Source organism: Oryctolagus cuniculus, chromosome X, assembly GCF_964237555.1.
Source record: "Oryctolagus cuniculus chromosome X, mOryCun1.1, whole genome shotgun sequence".
Lineage (NCBI taxonomy): Eukaryota > Metazoa > Chordata > Mammalia > Lagomorpha > Leporidae > Oryctolagus > Oryctolagus cuniculus.
Window position 1 is genome coordinate 28449437 of NC_091453.1, and position 10586 is coordinate 28460022.

At 40.3% G+C, this 10586-nt stretch overlaps 1 long non-coding RNA gene across 1 annotated transcript in view; it reads right to left on the minus strand.

The window, feature by feature from the left end:
* Positions 1 to 10362, minus strand: part of LOC108178773 (uncharacterized) — a 99267-nt gene extending 88905 nt beyond the window's left edge. The window contains exon 1 of the long non-coding RNA XR_011385617.1: positions 10094 to 10362. This is a non-coding gene — a long non-coding RNA (uncharacterized lncRNA). The remainder of the gene's footprint in view (positions 1 to 10093) is intronic.
* Between the last annotated feature and the right edge of the window lie 224 nt (positions 10363 to 10586).

Here is a 10586-nt window from a genome sequence, read left to right on the forward strand (position 1 = left end):
GTTGGAAAAAATTTTGACAGTTTCTTAAAAAGTCAAACGTACACCCAAATGACATCCATTCTACCATATATTAGTTATCCAAGAGGAAAATAAAAGCATATGTACACACAAATCCTCATATAGGTGTTCCATAGCAACTTTCTTTCAATAATAGTCCCAAACTAGATATAATCCAGCTGTCCATCAGTTGGTAAATAGCTGAACAAATTATGACATGTTTATACAATGGCATTCTATTCAACAATAATATGGAATTAACTATAGAAACACACTGAAACAAGGATGAATCTAAAATAATTATTCTGAGTGATAGAAGCTGAGCCAAAAATAATATGTATATTAGCATATATTCTATTTATACAAAATTCTAGAATCTGCTTTTTAATTTTTAAAGATTTATTTATTTGAAAGAGTTCCAGAGAGAGAGAGAGAGAGAGAATTCCAGAGAGAGAGTTCCAGAAAGAGAGAGAGAGAGAGAGAAAGGGATTTTCCATCTGCATGGGATGCCAGTATCAAAGGTATCGACTTTACCTGCTATGTCACAACGTTGCCCCTAGAAAGTGCAACTTAATCTATAGTGACAGATAATAGTAGATCTGTGATTTTTCCATGGAAGGAGCCATTGGAGCTAGGAGAGGAATGAGGGAGGTATTCCAAAGGGATACAGGAAACTTTGGAGAATGACAGATAGGTTTATTATTTTGATTGTGATTACAGCTTCTCGGATGTATACACATTGTCAAAAAAATATCGAATAGCAAGGCAGGTGCTGTGGTGCAGTGGGTTAAGCTGCCACTTGGGACACCCATATCTCATATGAGAGTGCTGGTTCGAGTACCAGCTCTTCTGCTCCCCATTCAGCTTCCTGCTAATGTGCCTGGGAAGGCAGTGGAAGATGGCCCAACTATTTGGGCCTCTGCCATTCATGTGGGAGACCAGGATGGAATTTCTGGCTTCTGGTTTTAGCCTGGCCCAACCCTGGCTGTTGCAGGCATTCAGAGTGAATCAGTTGATGAAATATTTCTCTGTCTCTCCCTCACTATCTGACACTCTGCCTTTCAAACAAATAAATGCTTTATTTAAAAATTATCAAATAGCATTTTCAGTTAACTATACTTCAATAAAGCTGTTTTTAAAGAAAGGAAGTGGTCTTTTGGTCTATGAGTTAAAAACACATGCATCTCATATCAGAGGACTTGGGTTCAATTCCTGACTCTGGTTCCTGACAGCATCTTCCTGTCAATGCAGACCCTGGTAGACAGCAGACATAGCTTAGGTAACTGGGTCCCTGCCACTTACATGGGAGACCTGGATTGTGTTCCTGTCTCCTAGCTTTGACCTGGCCCAGTCTGGCTATTGCAGTCATTTGGGGAGTGAACCAGCAGGTGGGAGCCCTCTGCCTGTCTGGCTGTCTGCCTTTCAAATAAACAAATGAAATTTAAAATTAAAATGAACTAAACTCCAATAGATTATTTGCAGATACAGAACTTTTCCTAACACCAACAGCATTCCAGCTTCACATCGCTTCTATCGTCTTTTTTCAAATGTCTTCTTCACATATTATAAATTCTACCAATTGTATTTAGAATATTTCTTAAGAAATATTTTTAATATCTTTAATATTTCCTAGGAAATATTAAAAATGTTATAAATGTTTAAATGCTAAAACATATCTTAAATATATTTTTACTATAGAAATCTAAGCCAAAAACTAATCTATTGCAAGGTACCTACATTTGGGTTCAGCAGAAAGCAGAGCCTGAGGCGCCTGAAGCTTATGTGCTTGCATTTTATCAGGGATACTATTCCAGGGAGAAAGAGAGGAACAAAGAGTGGAGCAGCCAAAGGAGAACAAATATAAAATTGTACTGTTGAGCCTGCAGTGGCTAAGTACAACAGAATGCTAGGTTTATGGGACTCAGTTCTCAAGAACCTATCTCTATAAAGTATACCCAAGGACTCTACTGGGGGCAGTATGTGGCTAAAGAGGAAGGATTTATCCACTGGTTCCTGTTTCCCATTGACCAAACATTTACTGCACAGGATAGTAATTTTTCTGCACTTTAGGATTATGCAGGCCAGTGTGAGGGCACATGGCAGAAAACCAAGGAAAAGAGGCTTTAGGTGCAGGCAAGGGGCCACATATTCCCTGGTAGGGAACACATGAACCAACAGCCCATGAGCTGCCACTAAAATAGCTGGAAAAAAAAAAAAAAGAAACAGAAAAAAAAAAGAAAACATGTGACACCAAGAGGATTTGAAATGGTACATAAAAGATGTCTGCCTCATTCATGAATGCTCTATGACTAATAAGAACACGGGTAGGGGGCCAGCACTGTGGCGTAGCAAGTTAAGCTGACACCTGCAACTCCAGCAATCCATATGGGCACTAGTTTGAGTCCTGGCTGCTCTACTTCTGATCCAGCTTCCTGCTAACGGCCCAAGAAAAGCAGCACAAGATCGCCCAAGAGCTTGGGCTCCTGTCAGTCACATGGGAGACCTGGAAGAAGCTCCTGGCTCCTGGCTCCTGGCTCCTGGCTTTGGCCTGGCCCAGCACTGGCTATTGTGGTCACCTGGAGAATGAACCAACAGATGGAAGATATCTCTCTCCCTCTTTCTCTCTTCCTCTTTCTCTGTATTTCTGACTTTCAAAATAAATAAATAAATATTTAACAAACAGAATTAGAGTAAGCCTAAAATAAAGCTTTTTGCTCTGTACCCTAGAAAACATAAGTAATTTATAGCTAATCCCACTTCATACATGTATATTACTGCTTTGTTTCACATAAGTATACTTTTTAAATCAGTCTTGTGGCACTCACCCGTGAGATATACTAAATTCACCTGGAACACTATTTTTTAAAGATTTATTTTATTTATTGAAAGGTAGAGCTACAGAGAGGAAGGGGGAGAGATAAAAGAGATTTTACATCCTCTGGCTCACTCTGCAAATGGCCGCAATGGCCAGGGTTAGTTAGGGAGCCAGGAGCTTCATCAGGTCTCCCACATGTGGCAGGGGCTCAAGCACTTGGGTTATCCTCTGCTGCTTTCCCAGGTGCATAACTAGGGAGCTGAATCAGAAGTAGAGCATCCAGGGCTTGAACCAGCACTCAGATATGGGATGCTGGTGTCACAATTTGTGGCTTGACCTGCTGTACCACCATGCTGGACTCTACCTGGAACACTTTTAATAACCATTGACTTCTGCACTCCACCCCACAGCAATCAATGGTAGGGATGGGCCTGAATCTCAGTATTTTTTTAAGCTTTCAAATGATTCTAATGTGTAGCCAAGGTAGAGAACCATGGAACCACTCCAGTCTCCTAGTTGTATCTTGAGAATTCCATGTTTTTACCAATTTCCAAATAGTATTCACACCATCACTATTTATTCAAAGTACATTTTAAGTCCTACCTCACCTACCTATCTTTCCCTAACCACTTTATCCTTCATAATCTTTCTTTTCTTTGACCCCATCATTTATTATAAAAGCTTCTTCCATACTTCTCTTAGTGGTCTATAGTGAAACACTTTATATTTCTTACCACACTTTCCTCTTTCCAACCACCTGTAGGTCTCATGTTAACATGAAGGAATCTGAAAATTCTGTTCTGTTTGTTTTGAACAAAGTGTGACGACAGAATTTTAAGGTGGTCTGGAGAATCTCCAACTTGTTATGTCCATGTCCTTGTATAATCCTCTCCTCTCAAATATGAGTGAAACGTGTGGCTTATTTCCAACCAAAAAAAATATGGCCGAAGTGATCGGATGGCATTCCCATGATTATTTTACACTATATAAGACTCCATCTTGTTACTAGTCTCTTTCTCCCCATTGCTGGCTTCGAAGAAGCATGTTTTCATGAATCCTAGTCACAACGAGATACATTCTGCCAACAATCTGAGGGAGTACAGAAGTAAATCATTCCTCTCTCAAAGCTCTGATGAGAGCCCAGTCCAGCCTTGTGAAATCCTAAACAGAGGACCACATTAAGTAATGCTTTGGCTTCTGACATACATAAACCGAGATAATAAATATGTGTTGTTTTAAGCAACTTAAGTTGTTGGTAATTTGTAAAACAGCAATAAAAATCGAATACATATTTTGATACCAGAATTGGAATGTTGTTGTAATAAATACTTAAAAATGTAGGGGTAGCTTTGGAACTTAGCGGTGGCTGGACACTGGGATGATCTGGGGGAGGAACATGAAAGAGAAAGCCTATTAGCCAGTATTGGTAGAAGTTTGGAGTTGGAGGATGTTCTGGTAAAGGCTTAGAAGAAATGTGGAACATGTTGTGAGGAGTTACATAGGCTAATAGGCAGTTAGGTCAGGTCCCTATGGGAATGAGAAAAGGGGCAGAGTACCTCTCTCTCTCTCTGGCTCTGGCTCTGTCTGTAACTCTTTCAAATAAATAAAATAAATCTTAAAAAAAAAACAATGACATGGGACACTAGAGGAAGAGAGAATTCTTGATAAATAGGATCAGAAAGCTTGTAAAAAATTATCTCCTGCAGTTATACGGGAAGCAGAATTTGTAAATGATAAATTTGGTTATCTAGCTGAGGAGATTTACAAGAAAAATGTTAAAGGTGCTGCCTAGTTTCTTCTTGTTACTTATAGTAAAATGAGAAAAGACAAATAAATCAAGGGAAGAACAAAAATGAATGAGGACTTACTGATTTTGAAAATCTTGTCTCTTTATATGGAAAAAGGTAATAAAATGAAGATAGTTTGGTTTAGAGAAAAGTTGACGCTGTGGACGTACAACCTTTCTCTAAAATCTCAGAAAAATCTAAAAGATCGGAGTATTTAGTCACACAAAGGACCCTTTAAAGAGATTAAGGGTCTGTTTTATATTTTTTGGATTCTTTATTTATTTGAAAGGCAGAGTTACAGAGAGGCAGAGGCAGAGAGAGAGAGAGAGAGGTCTTCCATCTGCTAGTTCACTCCTCAAATGGCTGCAATGGCTGGAGGTATGCCAATCCGAAGCCAGGAGCCAGGAGCTTCCTCTGGGTCTTCCCACATGGGTGCAGGGGCCAAGGACTTGGGTCATCTGCTACTGTTTTCCCAGACCATAGCAGAGAGCTGGATCAGGAGTGGAGCAGCTGGGACTCGAACTGGCACCCACCCATATGGGATGCTGGCACTGCAGGTGCCAGCTTTTACCCACTATGCCATAGTGCCGGCCCCAAGGGTGTGTTTTACAGATGCTATCAATCAATCCATAGGGCTTCTAGGAAGCATAAAAGTTTCATCCCTCAGCCAGTTTAGCAGGAGCCCCAGATAAAGGAAGTATTTTCTAAAAAAAAAAAAAAAAAAAAAAAAAAGAATCTGTAGGTGTAACTTTTGTCTAAGGGAGTAAACACCATTGAAATGAATGCAGCACTCATAAAGTCTTTGAGAATATTACTTCATAAGAAACACTGCAAGCTTGAACTGAAAGGGACAAAGAATATAAAAGGATTGGAGGCTGTTGAATCTCCAAATTGATATCAGCAGGAAGCAGGCTGATAAAACAAATCAGCTGCAACACATGCTACTTTTCATGATGAAGCAATAATGGGTCAGGACAGAACCAAGATTCCAGAAGATGGAACCAAGATCCATGAAGAATGATTCCCAGGTGCTTAAACCTAATCAAGTAACTCCCAACATTTGCCTGGTTATATTTCAGAATGACTATGGACCATTGACTGCTTTTTATCTTCCATTTCCCTCCAGAATGCCTATAGCCACTAGGTTATCCCTGTCCCACAATTATATGTCAGCATTTTAGGGACAGATCATGTGTCTCTTTGGTTTTATAGATTCACAAATGGTGAAGAATTATGACCTAGGAGCTGTAAGCGATTACACCTAGGAACCTCATTCACACATGGCCTTTATTTATAATGTGGGATTTTGGATTTTGAGCTGATGCTATAGTGGGATGAGAGTTTTAGAAACCTTGAAACATGGATAAATGTGTTTTCCATGTGTGAGAGCTATGAATCATCAGGAGGCCAGAGAGAAGACTGTGGCAAACAGACAAACTTTAAGAAGGCCTCCATGATCCCCAAGTCCTTATGTTCATGCTCTTTTACAATCCCTTCCCCTCGAATGTGAGTGGAATCTGACTTGCTTCTAATCAACAGAATACTGGAAAGGTGATACATTATCACTTGTGATTTATGTAATGTATAAAAGATTCCATTCTACTAGCAGTCTCTTTCTCTCCATGGCTGGCTTTGAAGAAACAAGCTTTAATGAATGCTATAGGCACAAGAAAGTGAACTCCGGCAACAAAACCAAGGGAGCTTGAAAGCAGATCTTTCTCCAGTCAAACCCCTGAGAAAAACCCAGTCATGGCTGACACACTGATTGCAGCTTTGGGAGACCCTAAGCAGAGGACCCAACTCAACTGTGTCTGGGCTCCTGACTTGCAGAAACTATGAGACAATGAGCATGTCTTGTTTGAATCTACTAAGTTTGTGGTGATTTGTTATACAGAAACAGAAAACTAATACAGTCAGATCTTTTTTTGGCTGTGTTTTAGTCACCATTCCTATTCTGCTAAATCACAGGTAAATTAAAAGATCATATTTGCATTGCATTTAAAAACATTTATTTCAATTTCTTTGTTATCTATACTCTGCACATTTGGACGCTGAGGGTTACAGCCAAATTTCCTGATCTTAGAGCAGTAGTTCTTCAGCTGTGGCATACATCAGAATCACCTGGAAGGTTTGTCAAAATACAGATTGCTGGGCCCCAGCCCTAGAGTTTCTAATCCCCTAGGTGTATGGAGGCTGGGTACTATATAAATAAAAGAGGTTTATTTAGCACATAGTTCTGAACATTTTGGGACATGGAGCCAGCATCAGCATGACTCTGGTGAGGAACTCATGGCAGATGATATTACAATGGCATGAATATATGGGAGGAGAGAGATACCATCACAAGAGAGGAAGCCAGAGTAAGAGACTGGGAACAAAAGGGGTCCCATGAAAACTATGTTAATCCCTACTGAAGGCATGCTCCCAAGGACCTAAGAACCTCCTACTAGGCTCCACCTCTTCAAAGTCCCACAACTTCTTAACATTACAGAATGCTTGGGGGACAAATTTAATCCATATCCAAACCATAGCAACAGGTCTGGGGTGGGGCTCAAGAATTTTTTGTTTTTATCAAGTACCCACATAATGCTGCTGCTGCTGGTTGCAGTACTTTGAGAACCACTTCTACAAACCATCTTTACTATAGTTCTTATTTCTATGGCCTCCATGATACATATTTTTGGTAGTCTTCTCTGACCCTCCTCTCATGATTGATATTATAAACTGCTGGAATTTCCAGGTCCTGGCTAGCAGTTGTCATGGCAACACACACAGGGTTGCCCTGTGCCTGAGGCTCTGAGCAAGAAAGGCAACACATGAATCACTGGCATAAGTCACTTATAAGTGGCACAGACATTTTTCCCAAGTTGTCCATTTCTTTCTGTGACCTTATTTCTGGGCCTTTCCTTTTTTGGTAGTATCCTTTTTGAGTTTATCTCAAGAGTCCTCTCTATGGTATAATAATGACAAAACCTTAGATCGATGTCATTCTTCAAGTTTATAAAGCAAGCAATACCTTTTCCCAGCACAAAATTGAATTTATTTGCCTAACGTCTCTGTGATGCATAAGCCATATTATTCTCACTTACAGATAGTGAATATAAGGCTCAAAGACTCAGAGACTCAGCTGAGATCCAAAGTTACAGAGGTAAAAAGAGGGAGAGTCAACCCAGAATTCCTCATTTCTAGCTTAGTGCTTGTCTTGCCAGGGCCCTGGCATGAAACAAATGGCACAATCAAAAAGGAAAACTGAGGAAACCTTGACAAAGTGGGAACTCAGGAGCAATGGTGAAATACCCAAGGCTAGAAATTAATCTGGAAGCTCAAGAGGAAAGAGTGGTTAATGGAAGCTGAAAAGAGAGATCTATCTATAGCTATTCTTATAAGAGGACACTTGTATTAGTCCATTTTCTGTTACTACAATGAAATACCAGATTGGATAACTTACAGAATACCAGGTTGGATAACTTATAAAGAAAAGAGGCTTATTTAGCTCCTAGTTCAAGGGCATGATGCTGACATTATCTCAGCTCTAGTGAGGACCTCATGGTGGATGGCATCACATTGGTGGGAGTGCTCATAAGAGGAAACAATCACATCACAAGACAAAAAGCCAGAGTGTAACTACATTTATCCCTTACAAGAACAGTATCCCCATGACTTAAGACTTTCTGCTAGTACGTGACTCTTAAAGGTCCCACCACCTCAAAACTGCTGTGGACCAAGCCTCCAACACATGCACACTTGGGAGCCAAACCATATCCAACAGGAGCTTTGACCTATGGTGGAGGAATCCAGCTACTTTTAACTCACAGTCCAATAGGAAGGAAACCAGGGCAATAAATAAGCCAGCTTCTCTTTCCAGATTACAAGAGAGGCTCAAGACAAAGCAGAGACCTTTTGTTACACCACTTTCTGATGAGGAGGCCCTTGCAGGTTTCTGAACAGGGAATAACATGTGCAAACAAGGTATCAGAAGAATCGGTCTGGTAGCATGATTCGGAGAAACTGGAGGGAGGAGAACCTGGAGGCATAGACATCAGTTAAAAAGATGCTACAGAACTTAGCACATCTTCCATTTTTGTCCACCCTACAGTGGGCCTGGACAGAGTGGGCAAAGGAAGAAACATGATGTTGTGGAGGGGCATCACTCCTCCATATCTAGGATATGTCGCTTGAAGGAATTATACTATTATATCTGGATATTCAATATTGAGTTTGAAGTCATTTTCAGAATTTAAATAGGGTTTGACCAGTCTTTGGGCCTTTGTCTGCATTCTTGGAAAACAGTCTCAAAGACAAGGATTGAGAGTAGGCATTTGGAAGAGCAGTTTAAAATGCTGCTTGGGGCACCACGCATCCCATATCAGAGTGTATGTGTTTGACAAAAATGTCCATTCCTGATTCCAGCTTCCTGCTAATGGCACCCTGAGAGGCAGCAGGTGATGGTTCAAATACTTGGGTCCTTGCCATCCAAGTGGGAGACCTATATGGAGTCCCTGGATCCTGGTTGCAGCTTGTCTTAACCCCAGCTGTTACAGTTCTCTGGGGAGTGAACCAGTAGATGGAAGATCTTTGTGTGTCTCTGTCTCCTTCTGTGTCTCTCTATCTTTCAAATAAGTAAAATAAATGAACATAATTTAAGAGATAAAGATTTGAGTATAAGTAGTTAAGAAGAATAGGGATCACCAGTGGAAAAATAATGAAGTAAGGGAGGGAAACCAAAAAAGGAGGTATTATCAATCCAACAAGTACAGTGAGTGACCAGTACTTAGTGCCATGAAGAAATTCTGGGAACTGGGTAAAACGCATACCTCAGAATCATCTTACTTGAGGAGTGAAAGAGTTGGAATATTTGTATTCCAATTACTGAGCACTATTGCTTGAAGGATGTCCCTGGGAGGTATTAATTCCCTGACACTTCCAGCCTGCCACATGCCCAAGTAGAACGACCTTCCATGGTTCCAGAAATTGCCTCCTTACCCAGACATGTAGATACTTCCAGTTGGAAGTCATTTTGAACACCGTAAACAGACACATCCACTCAGAATTCTACTTGATCATGCACAAAATCAGGCCAGCATGGTCGTTTTGAAAGTTATGGACTTGTTGGGGAGATACCATAATGGGTACTAGAATTTGAAGTAAAACACAAGAGGTAAATTTTGAAAATTTTTCCAGATTCCAAGGGAAAAATATTATAAAATGGTCAAGGGATCAATGAAGCTGTCATGTCAATTAATGGTTAATAATGAGCTGCACCTAGGAATCTGAGCTGTCCATCCAAAAGCAAAAAAGAAACACAGCAAGGAATGGAAAATAGCCAATAGGAACCCATTGTGCATTGCATAGTATATCTGCCTGTTGCTGTGACCTGGCAGCAAAAGCTATCTAATTGCTGTGACTTCACCAAAAAACAAAAGCTTCAAAGTGTTGTCATTTCCCAATGAGTTTCAGAACAGCCCATCATCTCTTTCACTCCCTCTGTACTTACCCCTCACTAAGTTGGCATCTCCCAGTCCAGCCAGGGCATCTGCCCTACCCTACATCAGAGACCTCAGCAAGATCTTGAATCCACAAGGCAGAGTTAAAAAGGATGAGGCAGAGGGAAGCATTTTCTGTGCCACGCTGTGCTGAATTATTTACTCCCAGCTCTGGGATTCAGAGAGCTGGCTCTTTCTCAGTCTTGAATTTCACTGCAATATAAAGAAAGAAAATAAGCAAATAAGGAGAGAAAGAAAATAAATCCTTGGAGACCTAATGCATGAGAAATATCTTTTGAAATCTAGCCTGATACTGAAATAATTGTGTCATTTAGAGCACAATACTAATAGGCTCACAACTATGGCTAAATGCTGGAGCAAAGCGCAATTTTGAAGCAATACATTTGTGGCCATTTGCTTAAGCAGACAACAATGAGCCTAAAATTTGCATGAATTTATTTAATTAAGCACTCCAGAATTTACAAATTGACTTCAAAATAATGC